Below are 17,356 nucleotides of genomic sequence, written 5' to 3' on the forward strand. Positions count from 1 at the left end.
ACTGAGGTGGCGGATTTCCGTTTACATGACGTCATCCTCCATCATTACGCACCCCGGCAGCTCCTCACTGATCGCTGCCGCGCCTTCTTGTCTCGCGTCGTTGAAGACTTACCTCGGTCCTGCTCTGCCTGGCACAAGCTTTCCACCGCCTACCATCCGCAGACAAACGGTCTCACGGAGCGGCTCAATCGCACGATGCTGTCTATGTACGTTTCTGACGACCATAATGATTGGGACAACGCGTTACACTTCGTGACTTTCGCTTACGATTCGTCCGGTCACGAGACAGCTGGCTTTTCACCCTTTTACCTTCTGTTCGGCCGCCACCCTTCCTTGCCCTTTGACGCACTACTAAGTACCTCGTAGAACACTCGCAATGAATATGCTCAAGACGTCTTCGCTGCATGGGCTCACACGGCGGGCCAGACTGCCGGCTCCAGGCTTACCGACTCCCAGGCCACGCAGAAGATCGAGTACGACAGCCAACATCGGAATGTTTAGTTGACCCCTGGCTCCGTTGTCCTCGTATGGACACCATGTCGCGGCATCGGCTTGTCTGAAAAGCTGCTGCCGTGCTACACAGGGCCCCCTACATGATATTGCGGCAGCTTGGCGATGTTAACTACGAGATCACTCCGCTAGACTCGCCTGTCCCCAATGACATTGTGCATGTGTCTCGGCTGAAGCCTTACTTTGCCGTGAGTTCACCTCCATTATAACTGGCGCCGTGATGCCGCCTTTGCAGGCGAGGGTTATGTTGCGGCGCAGCCAAGAGTGGCGCCAAAGTCAGAAGATGATTTGACATGTCGAGGTGTAATCAGTCTCGACAGCCATCTTGTTGTATATCGTTGCCTTCCTTGTAAATAGCGTAAATACTTCTTTATATGGGACTCCCGCAACGTACCAATATGTTGTATTTCTTGTAGTGTACGTCAATGCCAGTAGAATAAAGGCCAAGTGTAAAATAACAGATGAGAGGACTGGCCTTTGTGAATCCCCTCCTGTTTTGACTAAAGCATCTTGTTGGTTAGCAATCAACGCGAATAGAGAACGTACATATGTTGAGAAATGCATGCACAGTGCAGCTTACCTCCAAGTGGAAGCAACAACGTGCCATGTTTCGAATAATTGTATCATGGCGGGTGTTCTAGCACGCTTTATATACACATTAAATACAGTTGCACCCTTTAGGCGTATGCTAGCCCCACAGCAATAATCTTCATCTAACTTGCGCGCCTTTCCTTTCTCTAACGCTGCGTGCCTGGTAATTCCAGGTCACGAACGGACCATAAGTTATCAGCGTGACATTACGCAGAGTTTTCAAGAAATCAAACCAAAGCAAGACAGGTGGCTACTACTGATATGTGGTCAAAAATACAACCCAATGAGTGCAAAATGTTTTGATACGAAAGCATCAAATGGCCTATTGAGCTACCACGACGGCGTCTGTGGTGTAGACAAAAGTAAAACGGCACCTGAATTGCTAATGACTGTGACGCAACGTTACGTGCACGCCTCGACGGAGCAGACCGGGCGAAAGAAAACACCTGCTGTGGCAGTAGCGCGCCAGGTTATGCTTAAGGGCAGAAGGCACCCCCGCGACGCCATGTCACCCTCACTCTCGGAAGCCTGTGTTGTCCGCGGTTTCTTGTCCGCACAAGCGCTCGGCTGCATTCCAACTGCACCTGGGTAATCGCTAGAAAGAAATGAACTTATAAAAAATCACCACCCTAGCATTCGTACAGATGCTTAACCAGCGAAGCTGAAACTTGGTTGTCCCGGTGTTTATCAATGGGTTAATTCCGATGGTTCATTAAAATATTTCTCATTTATTGGTTACGTCTTTATATTATGTACACACACTCACGGCTGCGACGGAAAGAATGAAGCTACTGACGGTACGCTCGCAGTCCGCCGTTGGTGCTTGCGTTCGTTGTCTGGAGTTTGCTCGGCGGCGTGGTTAGCAGCATTCGCCTGCCATTGCCGCTTGCGATTCTTCGATATTAAATTCCTTCAAAATTTAATCTGTCCGTTACTTAAGACAATGAATGACTCATAACCCCTTAAGCAAAGGCTCAGACCCCCGTAAACGCGCCCTCCCCATTACGACGACAGAAGAGAAATGAAATTCTACATTGGAATGATGAGCGGCAACGCAGCCAGCTGTGGAAGAAGACGAGGACGACGAACGAGGTAGAAGTGGCACGAGCGCGTGCCGAGCACGAGCGCAAGCCGACGGGCGCCAACGAGCCAGCAACGGTGAGGCGCTTTAAGCTGCGGAAGAAGACGACAACGCTCGAGTCAATGCTGACAGTTTTCTATGGACAGGCGACTAACAGACGCTTTTACAGCGAAGCTGTTAAGGGCTAGTTTCCCCGGGATCATGTCCGCGTGTACAAAAAATGTCGCAGTTTCGCACGAAAGGCGAAGCATCAATTGTGATAGCAAATTAGTAGAGAGCTATTCGCAGTAGGGATAGTAGTTTATCGGCTGCATAAACTTGGACACGTTCGCTTACTAACTGAATTAACAAGCGTGGTGTCAGCGCACACAAGCAAACATGAATAGATCACACTCAGTGACCGCAGACAACGACTGTCAAAACGCTGGCAGCAAGCGCAGCCGCAGCAGCGAGCGAAGGTTCGTGCGGTCTACCGTTTTAACGGAAACAGCGGCGAATGCACAGCGCATATAAAGGTCATAGCCATGTGGAGATCGCTTTTAAGAGACGGTGTGGGCGACCGCCACAGCCGCGCAAAGTACAAGCGAAGTTGTCGGCAGAGTAGAAGCTCCCCCCCCTTCCCTCCCGCGCTGCCTTCTCGCTTTCTTGCTTTCGCGTGGGAGATTGAGTGGCCAATTCCCCTTGCGCCCGATTGCAAGATACGCGTTTGGTGCCGCAGCACAGCGTCGCCCCGCCTTGCTCCTTCGCATACCCCCGCGGACTTTCGCGCGACGGAAGTCGCGTTTGCTTTCCGCCGCGCGTTCGCTCTCCGTGATAGCGCGCGTCCCCCGCGCGCTTTCACTCGCACATACGGCGTGCGGCGACGATGTTATCGTTCTTGCACTTTATACGAAACCTCACGGCGATGGCGACGGCAGAAATCCGGTTGAAGTGTCCATAAAATTTCTATCACAATAAAAACTGTCAGCCCTTCCACTGGGGTGGAGATGGAAGACCAGCGAAGGTGTACTATGGTGGGAGTTATGTATTTGCAATTATGACTATTAAGATGTGATGGTGTAATTGGTTATTATTGCGATAGCAATTATATGGACACTCTAAAGCAGATTTCTGCTGTCGGCGTCGCCGTCGCCGTTGCCGTCGCCGTGAGGTTCCGTATGACGTCAATGGAGATGAAATCGCCGCCGCGCGCCGCCGAACGCTGTATGTGCGAGTGAAAGGGCGCGAGGGACGCGCGATTTCACGGGGAGTGAACCCACGGCGGAGAACAAACGCGCGTTCTGCGCCGTGCTCCCTTAAGGGTTGCAGAAGTAGGCGTCTCTTTCCTTCTTTACAATCACCATGTATGTAGAGCAAACGCGCCTTCTTCCGACGCGCGAAAGGCCGTGGGGGGGGGGGGGGGGGAGGGAAGAGAGGCGACGTTTAGCTGCGGCAACAAGTGCCTATTTATATCAGAGGCTCCGGCAACAGTCACCAACGCCGCACGCATTTTGTGCGCACGCGGGCAAAACGCCGATGGCGTCGACAACAGTTCTGCGTGTTGCCGGTGCTGCTGCATGTCCAAGTTTATACAGCTGATAAAGCTACTATCATTACTCCGTATAGCTCTCTACAAATTTGCTATCACAATTGATGCTTCGCCTTTCAGGTGAAGCTGCGACAACTTTTTGACCTATTTAGGAATCAGAAATACATATATTCCTGTGGTTTTCATATATTTAGTGACCACAGGGACCATGGTCTTATGGTCGCTGCGGTACAGCGCCATAGGGTGTACTGCAAAGGTTGTCACTTTCTCCATAAACACGTCACCAACGCCGCGCGCGTTCCGTGTGAACGCGGGCAGAACGCCGCCGCCGTTGACAACAGTTGTGCGCGTTGTTTGTGTGACCGCACACAACCGCTGTAAAAACGCTGGCTACGCGACGGAACGGCTAAACGCCGTTGTCGACAATAGTGTTTTAGCTGAGCGCTTGCTGTCCGCTCCACTCAGACCGGCATATGCTAGCGAATGCCACACAACCACTTAGCGGGCATGCTATTGCGCTTGCGCACAACACTCATACCGGCAGCGGAACGAAGACCGTATACTTCGCTTCGCTACAAAGCCGGCTGAGCGGGGCGTGAAAGCGTGTCTACTTGGCCTCTTCGTCGTTTTGCAGCCGAGTTGATAGCTCGTCGCTCGCGTCTGGGCAAGACGCGCTTATCAAATGCGAAATCTACGCAGTTCCCTGCAGAATCTCAAAGCGTGAAATCTGAGCGTAAGCGGCGCTCTGCTAAAACTGTCTACTGTTAGGCCTCATTCACACAGCCGTCAAATGCTCCATCGTGTCACCATCACGGCACCCTTTTTTGTCAGGGGAGAGGGTTTCCGAGTCGTTTTCCCCTCAAAAAGTTGGCCCAGTTTCACCTGAAAGGCGAAACATCAATTGCGATAGCAAATTTGTAGAGAGCTATATGGAGTAATGATATTAGCTTTATCAGCTGTATAAACTTGGACATGCAGCAGCACCGGCAACACGCAGAACTGTTGTCGACGCCGTCGGCGTTTTGCCCGCGTTCGCTCAAAATGCGTGCGGCTTTGGTGACTGTTGCCGGAGCCTCTGATATAAATAGGCACTTGGTGCCGCAGCTAAACGTCGCCTCCCTCCCCCCCCCTCCCCCACGGCCTCTCGCGCGTCGGAAGAAGGCGGGTTTGCTCTACATATATGGTGATTGTAAAGGAGGAAAGAGACGCCTACTTCTGCAGCCCTTAAGTGAGCGCGGCGCAGAACGCGCGTTTGTTCTCAGCCGTGCGTTCACTCCCCGTGAAAGCGCGCGCCCCTCGCGCCCTTTCACTCGCACACACAGCGTTCGGCGCGCGGCGACGATTTCATCTCCATTGACGTCATACGGAACCTCACGGCGACGGCGACGGCGACGGCAGAAATCTGCTTTTGAGTGTCCATATAATTGCTATCGCAATAAAACGAGTCACCGGTGACGCAGAGGAGTGCTCTACCTTTTCGTCACCAGCGCGATGACGGAGACCCGCCCCTTCAATAATGACCAGTCATAAATTAGGAAGCTGTCGCTAAATATCGCCATTTTACAAAGCTGAAGCTGGCAGCAGCAGGGGCTGCTAGTTGTAACTCAAAAACACCCGTGTACTTAGATTTAGGTGCACGTTAAAGAACCCCAGGTGGTCGAAATTTCCGGAGTCCCGGGACCCACTACGGTGTGCCTCATAATCAGATCGTGGTTTTGGCACGTAAAACCCCATAATTTAATTTTTTTGAACTCAAATGTGTGACATAGACAACACCGAAGGCCGAACTAGCGATTCCTGCACATACTCGTATTTCGGCCCCACGTACTTCTTCGGCGCCGAGCTTTGCGCGACTATTGCTGTCTCCGCTCACCAGCAGCAGAAAACCGCTCAGCATCATGAAAGTAGACCCGTCCCGCGGTACAGTGTACTAGAACATAAAGGTAGTGGGTTCAGCGGTGCCAGATGCGTGAAGCCGCCGATGTCAACTCGGAAACTGAGCTGCACATCGAAATCGACAGTGCAACGCCTGGTGTGCCTCAGGGAAAGTGCATGTAGCTACACATTCAAAGAATAGCGGCGTCGTACTAGAGTGTACAAGATTCTAGTACACTCTAGTCATACCATCGAGATCAGTGTAGCGTCCGCGACCGCGTTCGCGCCCTTTCCGTTTGCTTCGACGCCGCGGTGATCGCTGCGCAAGTTCGCGGCGTGTCTTTAGAGCACTGCACGGGCTCGGGCTTACCCGAAAGCCCGGGCCCGGCCCGGCCCGTGGGCCGGGCCGGGCCGGGTAGAGGACTTTTTTCACGGGCTCGGGCCGGGCTCGGGCACGGCGTGTGCTTTTTGACCCGGGCCCGGGCCGGGCTCGGGTTTTTTGACGCGGGCCCGGGCCGGGCTCGGGCTTTCTGCGAGTTATTCTCGGGCTTCTCAACTCTGAAAAACATGTATTTTTCGGTCTCGGGCCGGGATCGGGCCGGGTTCGAGTCGGGCTCGGGCCGGGCTCGGGCTTAAGGTAAAGGGGTGGCGGGCCGGGCCGGGCGGGTAACGTAGATTATTTCCGGGCCCGGGCCGGGCCCGGGTCTAGCCATAAAAGTTTTGATCGGGCTCGGGCGGGCCGCCCAATGTAAAAACGGGCCCGGGCCGGGCCCGGGCCGCAAAAATCGGCCCGTGCAGTGCTCCACGTGTCTTCTCTGCATGTGCAGCAATATGCGCTTCCCTGTAGCCCAGCAAGCGTCCCACGGTTGATTTCAATGTATAGCTCCGTTTCCAAGTTGACATCGGCAGCTTCACCTCGCCCCGTTGCCGTTGGTGCGTAGTGAGCACACTACCATTTTATTCTAGTACCCTGTACCCGTGGTTGTTGTGGCTCGCCATTAAACAATTTATGCTTAGTTTATGCAAACAATACACCAACATCAAATTATTTAACGGATTCAATCCATTACGTAGATTACATTCCTCTATGTCTTCCTTGCTGCGCCGTTCTGAAGCCATACATTCCTCTATGTTTACGCGAACATGGGATCGGTCAGTCAACATTGTACAAAACCGTGCTACTGTCGACATCGCAGCCGCCGTCGCCTATTCATACACTGCTCCGTCGCGTCTGCTGTACATTTTATATATATATATATATATATATATATATATATATATATATATATATATATATTTTGACGCGACGGTGACTCGACGAAGCGCTTGACGGCTGTGTGAATGAGGCCTTAGGGGAGAAGCGGGCGAGATCCCAGAGAGGGTCCGCGGCACAGGTGGCAGAGCCCGGCAGGGCTGCGCGCATGCACCGTAGTGGGAGACCGGGCTACTAGAACGCAAAAGTACTGAAAGTTGGGCGAGTTGGTATCTATTCATCTTGTAACTGCAGCGCGCACACGAGAACGTGTGCGCGCTGCAGTTGCTGGACGCTTGTCTGTCACTTTCACTTTTTGTCCTCGTTTCTCGTGGGCGCGCTGCAGTTACAAGATTTCTAGAACGCAGTCTAGGGTGCCTCGCATGGAGGAAGAAAACAATAGGAGGCAGCACACCACAACGCGATTGTCGCCGACTGTGGTGGCCCAGCACGTGATGTAAACATCAGAGCACGGAGGATACGTCAGAGCGCGCCGTAGGTTTTAGAACTCCCGGTTGATATTTGTTTTTCAATACCCATTCGACCCAATTTGAAACTCTTGAAACAAACAAAAACAAAGAAGAAAAAAACAAAGCAAGCAAAAAAATTGCCTTCCTGCATGTGAGCAGCTGCCGGCCGAACGCGCACCGAATAATAACTACTGGTAACCAAACGTCTCGGCAAATCTCGATTCTCTGTGATCTCGACGCAAGAGATCACTTACTTGTTGGGCCACCACTGCTGGCTACACGAAGCGTTGGCTTGCCAAGGCTGGCTGCGTGACGTAATGCTCCCTCCTATATTTTTCTTCCTCCATGGTGCCTCGATGGCCTCCTCGCCCACCACTCCCCTTCCTCTGGGAAGTCGCGTTAGCTCTCCGCCGTGGGTTCGCTCCCCGCTGATAAGTGGTTCTTGAGGGAAAGGGAAAGGTTGGCGCTATCTTCTGCAGCCCTTGAGGGAGCACGGCTCAGCGCCAATCTCCCCGCTGAGCCGTGCTCCCTCAAGGGCTGCAGAAGATAGCGCCAACCTTTCCCTTTCCCTCAAGCACCACTTATCATCATTGCTGGACGTGACCATCGAAGAGTGAGCCCTTAACAGTTTCGCTGTAATTCGCTGTAAAAAACTATCATCATCAGCATTGGCTCGAGCATCGTCGTCTTATTCCGCAGCTGGCTCGTTGGCGCCCCTCAGTTTGAGCTCGTGCCGTTGGATGCTGTGCCGAGCACGGCACGTGCTCGTACTACTGCTCCCGCGTTCGTCGTCGTCGTGTGCTTCCACAGCTGGCTGCGTTGCCGCCACGGAGCAAGAAACCTTTAGGAGTGGAAACTCCGGCAGTTGCGGCGACCAGATAATGTCACAAGCCCGCGGAGCCACTATCAGGCTTGCGGCACCTGGCGGCCAAGAAAGAAATTACCGCCGTCTTGGTTGCCAAAGCAACCGGTCACGTGTGTTTCTCTCGTTCGCGGCCGCGCGCGTTGCTCCCGTTCGGCCGCGCGCCTCACAACTTCTACTGAGGGCACTCACGCATCCCACCTGCATCCCATCTTAGGCTAGCAATTTCCGAACAAGGGTACATTGCACGTATCAACGCTGTTAGTATTACGGCCCTCGAACAGACACCGACAACAACAGTTGCTGTTTGACTTATAGGCCCACAATAACAACGCTACGGCGTGCACGCTGAAGCGAACGCCGAACGCCTGTGTCGTCTGCTTTGAGCGGGAGACACTGGCGCCGCCGAAGAGAACGCGCCCGAGCAGCACCACCGGGCTGCTGCTCTTTTTTTTTTTTTTTTTCGCTGCTGTTTGCATGACGTGCCGCAAGGCGCCGCCACTGCATGCGCCCCCGTTGGCGCATACTAATGTGACGCTATCTGGTCGCACGCGAGCGCCCGCTCTGACGGGAGTTTCTACTCCTAAATAATCTTCATCCATGGTTGCCGCTAATCATTGCAGCATAGAATTTCACTTCTGTCCACTCAAATACGATAGAATTTACGATACGGAACAAATACGATACGGCAAAATTTACTACAGCAGACCTACCATAGTCACAGCTTCGCTGGCGTCCAACTTCACAATAGTGGAAGGGCTCTGAATTTTTCGTTTCGCCTAGCCACATAGAGCTTCGCTTAAAAAGAAAATACAGAATTGATGTCAAAGGAAAAACGTTAGCGGTAGTGGGTTTCGAACCTAAGACCCCACTCTCAGAAACCGAGTTTCATACGCAATGGGCTTAACCAAATAGCAGGCCTGTACACTCTGCTTTATGATGTCGTGCTACTTGGACCAATATTTCCATTGCCAAATCCGGCGTAACGATAGCGGCGATGTCAAAATCACCGCAGCTAACTCCCCGTTAAATTGTAAGGCAGTCGAGCAAAGTAGTATGACGTGACGGATCAAAGTGCACCGACCTTGGCCAAGCGTCTTAACGCGCTCGCTTGCCCGCGAGAAGTTCGTAACTCGAAGGATGGTTAGGTGGCGTTCAATTGGGCACTAATGTTTTCGCATTCACAATTCATAAGAAGTGCTTAGGTGTCCTTTGATTTTTAGGGGCGAAGCTCCTTAGGGTGTGGGTCTGTCCCTCCTCTGTAGTATGTAGTAGTAGTTGTAGTCGTCGTAGGAGGTAGCCACGTCTACTTTCATGAAAAAAAAAAAATCCGACGAAAGTTCTCTCCGTAGCGCGGAATCGAACCAGGGACCCTTCGCTTCCGAACGCGCGGCGCTAACCACTACACCACGAAGCGCACATGGACACACGCACTACGATGGCAATAAATACCCAACATTAACGAAAGACTGCGCGTTTCTAACGCGTTTGTGCTAGCGCGTTACGGCCCGTGTAAGAAGCTGGTGTAAGACGCTGTGGCCTCTCCCCCTTACTAGAGAGTACTGCACGTTTCTAACGCGTTTGTGCTAGCGTCCCCTTAAGCGGGAGATGGTGCAATTATAATGAAGGGCGCTGTTATAAAATAGGAATTACGTCACATATGGCGCGTGTCATTGGTGGAAGTCAATCGTTCGATTTAATGCGGCGAGACTGGGCGAATTACACGGAAGATTCACGGTTTACCGATGATTCCCTCCGGAGCTTCGCCCACTCATCATCATTCACCCCGTGGATATGCAGTGTTTTTTTTTTTCTTCTAGTATATCGGTTGCATTGACAGTAAGTAGATAGCTGCTTTGTTGGGAAACTTGAACAAAGGACTCAGCTAGGATAGTAAGGCCATCTTCTGCGCCAAGGTGTGTCCGAAATACAGCCTGCGCTGGATGATACTTTTTCGCGCGTTCTCCAACAAGGGATGATGGTTCATACGGTTCTCTTGAATATGTTGCATAAAGTTGGGTTCGAAGAGATGGGCCGCAGGGCATCAATGTTAGTGAGAGGCTTGCCTCCGTGCTCCCGTGTATCATTGAAGGTGTCAAGACCCGAATCAAGCGCGTCACCATGCAGGTTCTTGGTGAATTCATAAGGTATGTTATAATAACCCAACACAGAGTGCGTCTTCATGGCCTCATTTTCTGCCAGCATTGTGCACTTACTAAGTGGATTGCATATTACCCAATAATAAGGAGCACTAGCGATTGGGCAAAACATGAACTTTATGTGAACGTGCGTGCACAACATAATGTATGCTGTTTAGCAACGTTGCCTAAAGAATAAACATTACCAAATGCGTTCTCCTTGGACCTAAAGTAGGCATTCACGGGTGACTCGCTGATGAACCACCTGTGTGAATAAAAAATGCCTGTTTTTAGGGACATCACATCAATGAATAATGCTATGTCAAGTTTTGCATTCAGCAAGCAGAAGAAGCCTTCAATATTTAACTAGTGCAGAAAAATTGTTTTTTGTTTTCAAAGGCGACATTTAATACTTTTTTAATGCGATAAGAATTTTACAGAAGCTTGAGGCGTATTCATGCGGTTGGCGCAACCGCCGTCATATCGTCCAGATATCTACGGCACATGCGCAGTTCACGCGTGGTGGGTTAAAAAGTCCGCCCGTAGCACCGTTATGATGAAGTTGGCCAGATACGCGGGGTGCCTTTGGCTGCATAACTCAATTGCCTCGGTGGCGGATCCAGAATGCATTCTGACTTTCGCTTGTGGCCTGAGCGTTGTGCGCATGCCAATATAAGTGCAACTGCGCTACTCCTGTGTCTGCACTGCTCTGAGCGGACCGGGCAGTCAAGCTAGCGTTGTGTAACGTTTCATTAGGCGCTCACTGACGCCAACAATTTTCCGTCGGCTTCACCTCCTGCACCGTTCATGTGCGAAGCGTGTAACACCACTGGCGGTGCACTTCATCACACTAGCGTTGTCAGACGCTTAATGGCTTACAGGGTGCTGTCAGTTACATTCATCAGGAGTCGCCTAAAGTGCTGCGTCGCGCTATCTTGGTGCACCCGGGTATAGCTAGTACACCGTTCGAAAAGTTCAAACACGAAGCTAAACTTTACCATCGATGTCAATGCTTTGCCCTTCGGCTGAAATGACCAAATTTAACTTACAAGCAGGCCACAGGGATGGTGGGGGGACGTATTCGGTAATTGTCTGCCTAGTGGACATGTCTATTTCGTCTGCTCCTAAAGTAATGCTTGGCTGGGGGCCCTTGTCTTCTCATAGCCCCCCAGGGCACGATATTGTAGCGATGCCTGCGCCTCTCACGTTCCGTCAGTGGTCAGAGCGACGCTCCACCCGCGTTACTTATGGGATCAATTGGCGTTAACGGTGAATAAAAAGAGTGGCACAGAATCGCACGGAAGGCATCCCGACAATATCGCGGCAGAGTTTACCCCTTTCTGACGCACTAAGCTGCGTCATGTGGGGCATTTATCTTAAGGTTGAGATCCCCGCCTTTCAATGCAGAATTCGCGTATTGGGTAGCACATTTTCTAAAGAGTATCTCGGAACACAAGAGCTCTAGAAGAGTAACATAAAGCGGCTTCATATTCGACTGGCTTCCGGTGTCTAATATAAACGTATATCATAATCGCGAAATAAAATATAATTAATAGGAAATCATTGTTATTTGTTGATTTGGTCATCTGCACTTGTTTGTGAGATTTGTGCAGGCAAATCCCATCAACCACCAGTGCAAGCAGCATATGCGTAGCTAACATAGCTTCTTTACTAGACTTACTGACACTTTAACTTGATCAGCCCTGTACATGTACAGCTCAACGCACCAGATTTTTGGTGAACGAAAGTACAAAGGAAATGCTCCTTGCGCACTTGGCTTTGTTTTAGGTGAGCACCAAGTTCCTTGTACTGCTTATTTTCTTATTCTTATTATTTTACATGTATTTTTTTATTTTTTATTGTTACATGCTGTATTTGCTGTGGTCTGTACCTGTTTTAACATGGATTTTTCTTTTGAATTACTCATTCTAAGTAACCTTGATTTTGTGCTACACCCCTTTTAATGGCTATAGGTGTCTTGAAAGTTTAGGATGTGTTCTTGTAACAGCTTTTACGGTTTCTCTTTGATCTTTCTTTCCATTTGTGCTCTTGTTTTTATTTTAACATGCATTACCTGTTTGAATGCGTCTACTGTTACTTAATGATTTATTATACCATCACTATGTAATGCCCTACGGGCCTTTAGGGTACTTGAATAAAAAAAAATGAAATTTCGTCATGACTTCGGCACTTTTCTTGATAAATCGGTGCGCAAAGTGGAGGTTCTGTAGAGATGTTCCTACTGCGCGCAGTCTCTATAAACTTCACAATTCTTTGACTGACAGCTGCTTAAGTGCTACTGGAGTGAATTCTCAATTTGCCTGTATTTCTACAAGCGGTAGTGACAAGTGATGGCGACATGTTATGAACTATGTATATAGCCTTAACTCTAAAATAAAAGTATTTATTTTTGACTGACAAACTAAAATTATTTTTAACCTACCCACCTCAGAAGAGGAAGCAGTACAGGGACATCATAGTTATCTAGGGCGGTGTTTATTACAGACGATTTATTACGAGAGGTATGTCGCGAACGGGAAAAAAGAAAAAAATATCAAGCGGGAACTCCTCCGGGAGTTGTGTAAGTTGTGTAATCATAGTGCCACTTGCTCGCCACCACGCAACTTCGTGTCATTATCAGTGTTATGACCCTTGATCCGACCAGTACTAACGACAGCACTGCGGCGACACAAACTGGTTTGGACGGAAGCGCAAGGTGCGTTGATAACGCAAGCAAAATACTGCAGGTGGCGGCACCATGTGTGCTGATGACGTTCCGATCATCATAAGCCGTTATCGCTCTTTAGCTCCTTGCCCATTCGTGTCGACCCACTATGAACCGTGATCAAAAGACTCCGGCGGCGGCACGGACCAATGAAACGTACTTTGGCACGGCTGCGCGGACCACACGCAATCTCCAAAGCAATCTGCGAAGGAGACAGAGAGTGCCGACTGCGGATAACTCCGCGTGCTGTGTTTTCACCGCTTCGTTTGCGTTGAAGCGCCAGGCGGAACGAAGGTAAAGTCGCTCGCTGCTGCTGTCACTACCTCGAAAGCGATCGTCTTATGTAAGTGACGGACGGAGGGAAGGACGGACGGACTGACGCACGGACAAGTTTTCTCGTTGAGTAAGCATAGGAATCTTTACGCATTTAAAGAGGCCCTGAACCACTTTTTATCGAAGTGGAGAAATATATTTTAAGTAAAAATTGGCTATTTCAGAATCACTTTGCTGCAAAAAGTACTTCAATGCGTTCAGCAGAAGCGGAGTTATTGGCAATCAAACACGGCCTCCGCTGTGATTGCCTTCATCATTCAATGCCTTGCGCTGCGAAGGCTACGGCGGGGTGGGACGGGGCCACAACGCTCCGCCTTGGAAATGTCTCCGTGGCGCGCAGTTCAAATTTCCTTTTGGACTTCCGATTTTGGTGCCTACGAAGCGCTAAACGTAAGCCAAACGCGGTTGTCCTCAGCAAGCCGCAGCTGCACTTAGCCAGTAGACTCGTGGCAGCGCCTCGCGGCGGCCGCGGTTTAGCCGACCACACCGACCAATAGCAGGCGTGTATTGATGTGCGCTTTATTACGAAATAAAGCGCACAGAAAAGAGCAAGGATCATGGGGTCTTTTGAAACGAGAGCGTTTGAGAGAAAGGTGACTTCGCGTTCTGCTTGCGAGCTCCACGGACCGCGTACGACTGCTGAACTTGGCCGACATGTTCACAACAGCGTATGATACCCGTGGACTATGTTATTTCACCAAACGAAGGGTGGTTCAGGGCCCTTTTAAAACATTTTTGTTTAAATACCATGGTTTGATGCTTAAAGTAATATATCTGTGTTGTTCGACAACGCAGCAGTCTCTCCGTGTTTTCTATGATAAAAACAACCTTTCCTTGCTCAAATACAGAGAAATGAATATGGGCCATTGTGTGGTGGGTTACCATGTTGATGCTGCATGCTGAGTTTTGATGTCATCTGGCCGTATTCAATACGCACTATACTGGCGCTTCTCCTCGTTTCATCTCGGCACATTAGATTAAAACAAATCACCATAAATTTTATCCGAAGCTGATGCCAAGTTATTTTCATACAAATCTGCATGCATCTGAATTCCTGTCCTGGATATATATTTTACCTAACCACTTCTGATTTACGTGTGAAAGGAAATAACTTAACGTGTAATATTATGTACAAGGGGTTTCAGGAGCATGCACCATTAAACGCAGTCGTCCTGCGGAAGCGGGTATGCTCATCAATATAAGAGAGGTTTGCTACATGTTGTTATGAATGAATGGTGCAGCGTCAGTTTAGCGTTTAGTCATAGTAAGAGGGGTGACAAAGATTGCGATTTGACAGCAATAGTTCCAAAAGGAAGGTAAATTCCAGATATTGAACTTGATATTACCGCTAAAGTGGACCGGTAAATATATTTGGAAGCTTCTGCACGTCCCCACTTTTGCGCACTTATTTGAGTCAAGCACTGTAAAGCAATGACGTTCAGGACAGGCATAGCTGTGGTGTTCTTTCGGCTTTTTTTATGTAACCATGGCCACTTCATGACAAGCCAATTTCGAAAAGAACCATTTTGGAACGCCGACCTCACCAGCAATCGCAGCACATGGCGATGAAGGTACTATTGCGAATCGTAAGGGCAACGTTACCATGTGTAAAAAAACTCTTCAACACTGATCTCTTCTACCACGCTTATAAAAAAACTCTTCAACACTGATCGAGGTTAACTGTGATCTTTTGCTGTGATTGCATTCTGTGAAAGGTTGTAATTGTCTGCATGTGCTTGGTGTCTGTATACTATCTTCTTATCTCTCTACTTCCCACGCACCCAATGTAAGGCTGCAAACAAAATTGTCTTTACCTGTAGACATGCCTGCCTTTCTCCTTTCTTTCGCCTCTCTCGCTATCTTTTATCCTCACTGCGTACGTTTATTGTCACCGAAAAAATCATACAGAAACGTCACCCAGAGAAGTACGCAATTTTTTATCATGTTAAGCTCATACATGTTAACATTAGGTTGCAAGTACATAGCGTCAAATTTCAATGATTTACGTATAACCTTATGCTTATCTGCACATCACTAGGCATTCGTGTTTTTGCTATGCGGGGCCCACTTCCTACAAGTTGTTACTATGAGATAAATGCATCACAGAAGATTAATATTCACACAGAATGGTAAAAACTTACTCCATGTCACTGTTGTATGTCTGCCTCAGCTTTTCCATGTTTTTCCTTTCGTTGTTTTCATTTATCGTATACCTCATGTGCAGGAAGGACATATTAAGATAAAAGTTAGGTACCTGCAACAGTAGGTACGTTTATGTTATGGCCGCGCATATAATATGGAAGATAATTGATGAAAAATCGTGACACAGGAAGCCGAGGCCGAATCACCTATGAATACTATTGCTTTTAGTAATATTACTTTTATTATTCATTTTTTGTTTGTTTTTTCACCTATATTCCTGTATATCTTTTTTTTTCATTTTACAGTATGCCACTTAAACCCTAAGGTTGCGCATGGTCATGCTGAAGATTTATTTATTTATTTATTTATTTATTTATTTATTTATTTATTTATTTATTTATTTATTTATTTATTTATTTATTTATTTATTTATTTATTTATTTATTTATACATCTGAAAATACACATATACTCTCCCTACTCGGAGAGCAGAGTTGCAACTGCCATCGAGAGAGGCGCAACGCCTGCCTACTCTTTAGGCAGGAAGGTATAGAAAAAGAACTAGAAAATATGAAGAACGGAAGTAAAGAAGAAATAACAGTAGAATAGAAGAGAAATACAGCCGAAACGAAGCACAGGGTGCAATCGGGATGCAATAGGTACGAGGTGCTCAGGGGTATGCGAAAAGGTGTAATGATTCCAGGTCTTACATTTGGAAATGCGATTGTTTGCTTGAAATCAGGGGTGCAATCAGGACTCGATGGCAACCAAAGGTCAGTGTGACGCCTCACATTGGGCGCCTACGGGAAGACTACTAATGAAGCTTGTGCAGGGTGATATGGCCTGGACAAGTTTTGAAGTAAGGGAGGCTGAGAGTAAAATTGATTTTGAAGAAAGACTGAGGAACATGGAAGGAAGTAAATGGGGTCCGAGAGTGTTCAGATATTTGTACAAGAACAACGTTCACTCCCAATTGACGAAAAGAACTAGGACGCTTACCAGCAAGTACGCTACCGGTATGGTCAGCAACACGGCCACAAAGAACGTCAAACGCACAGTGAGAGAGGCTGAGACAATTTCATGGTTGGCGGCAATGGAAAAGAAACCTGCTATGACTACCTCAAAAGATAAAACGAAATCAGGAAAGGAACAATTTATGATAACTCAAAGGGAAGCTCCTTACTTTTCGAAGCGAGACCAGGTTAGAGCACTGCACGGGCTGCACGGGCCGGGCCGGGACGGGCCGGGCCGGGTAGGGCAGTTTTTTCACGCGCTCGGGCCGGGCTCGGGCACGGCATGTGCTTCTTGACCCGGGCCCGGGCCGGGCTCGGACTTTCGGGTGGTGTGCATGTGACGTGCAGCGAGTTATCCTCGTGCGTCTCGACTCTGAAAAACCTGTTGCCCCGGCGCAGCCGGAAGCAAGCAGTGCTACTCCTGTGTACTCCCCTTTTCTTCTTCCGTCGTATTTGGCGCTGTTTGAACAGAATGTAACAGTCCAGAAAGATCGAAGTCACCTCAAACCAAAGGATGCCATTGTATTCCTTACTTAAATCAATGTAATTAATGCTTTCAGCGCGGTACAAGCGCGTTCGCGACTTGCTGATTCTTCAATGGCGAATTGGTAAAACGATGACTGGTAAGATAAGATAATTCGTCACGCGGCTGAAATATGGCACTGCGTCCATCCATGATTGCACGCATGTTCTTAATCGGTAGCCTAGCAGCAGCGCATTACGCTGCATCATGGAGGAAAGAAAAGCTTTTTTTCTCCATTTACTCGGTCCATGCGCTACGCTCACGACTGGTCGTGGCTGCGCTTCGGTAGCCACCGTAGCTTCGGCTAGAGTGTA

The sequence above is a fragment of the Dermacentor silvarum genome, chromosome 11 (genome assembly GCF_013339745.2).
Source record: "Dermacentor silvarum isolate Dsil-2018 chromosome 11, BIME_Dsil_1.4, whole genome shotgun sequence".
NCBI lineage: Eukaryota > Metazoa > Arthropoda > Arachnida > Ixodida > Ixodidae > Dermacentor > Dermacentor silvarum.